Source organism: Penaeus monodon, chromosome 25 (genome assembly GCF_015228065.2).
Source record: "Penaeus monodon isolate SGIC_2016 chromosome 25, NSTDA_Pmon_1, whole genome shotgun sequence".
In the NCBI taxonomy this organism is placed as follows: Eukaryota; Metazoa; Arthropoda; class Malacostraca; order Decapoda; family Penaeidae; genus Penaeus; species Penaeus monodon.
In genome coordinates, this window is record NC_051410.1 from 30643106 (window position 1) to 30643744 (window position 639).

Here is a 639-nt window from a genome sequence, read left to right on the forward strand (position 1 = left end):
GTGTGTGTGGGGTTGAAGTGTTGTGGCCCTTTTTTGATGGGTTTTTTTTGGCTTTGAAATTTTTACTCCACCGGGAGCAAAAACCTTTTCTTGGGGCAACCTGTCCCAGGCGACGATTAACCCTTATTAAAAAATTTATGGAGGAAAAAAGGGAAAGGTTTTGAGCAGGCTTGTAGGAAAAACAATTTTTGTTTGTTTTTGGGGGGCTTTGTTTTCTTTTTCTTGGGGGTTTTAAATTTTGTTTTTTGGGTTTCGAAAATCCCGATGTTTGGGATCATTCAAAAAACGAGTTTTTTGTGGAATTTTGTCAGCCCACCCCCTTTACCCTTTTACATTTTTAAAACTGCAAACTCCTTGTAAATTTTACTTGGGTTTTCCCTCTGGACCAAAATTTTTTCCCCTTTTTTTTTTTACATCGCGACGACCCATATTCCCCTTTTAATTTTTTGATATTCCAAGTACACCAATTTTTTGGAAAAAGGAGATAGAGAGGAATATAAATATATCCAGCAATCTGGACAAGCCCTGTTCCCAAATCATGGTACAATTTTATCTCCTTCATAGTATATTCTTAACACGAACACAAAACGAACGCGTAATAAAATTATTTACACTATTTTTTCCCCCGCGTTTGCTAAA

General features: G+C 36.5%; 2 protein-coding genes across 2 annotated transcripts in view; both read left to right on the forward strand.

Moving 5' to 3' along the window:
* Nucleotides 1-639, forward strand: part of LOC119589362 (PDF receptor-like) — a gene marked incomplete in the record, with an annotated part of 41885 nt that overhangs the window by 40816 nt on the left and 430 nt on the right.
* LOC119589139 overlaps nucleotides 1-639 on the forward strand; it is a 6723-nt gene that overhangs the window by 516 nt on the left and 5568 nt on the right. The window lies entirely within an intron of this gene.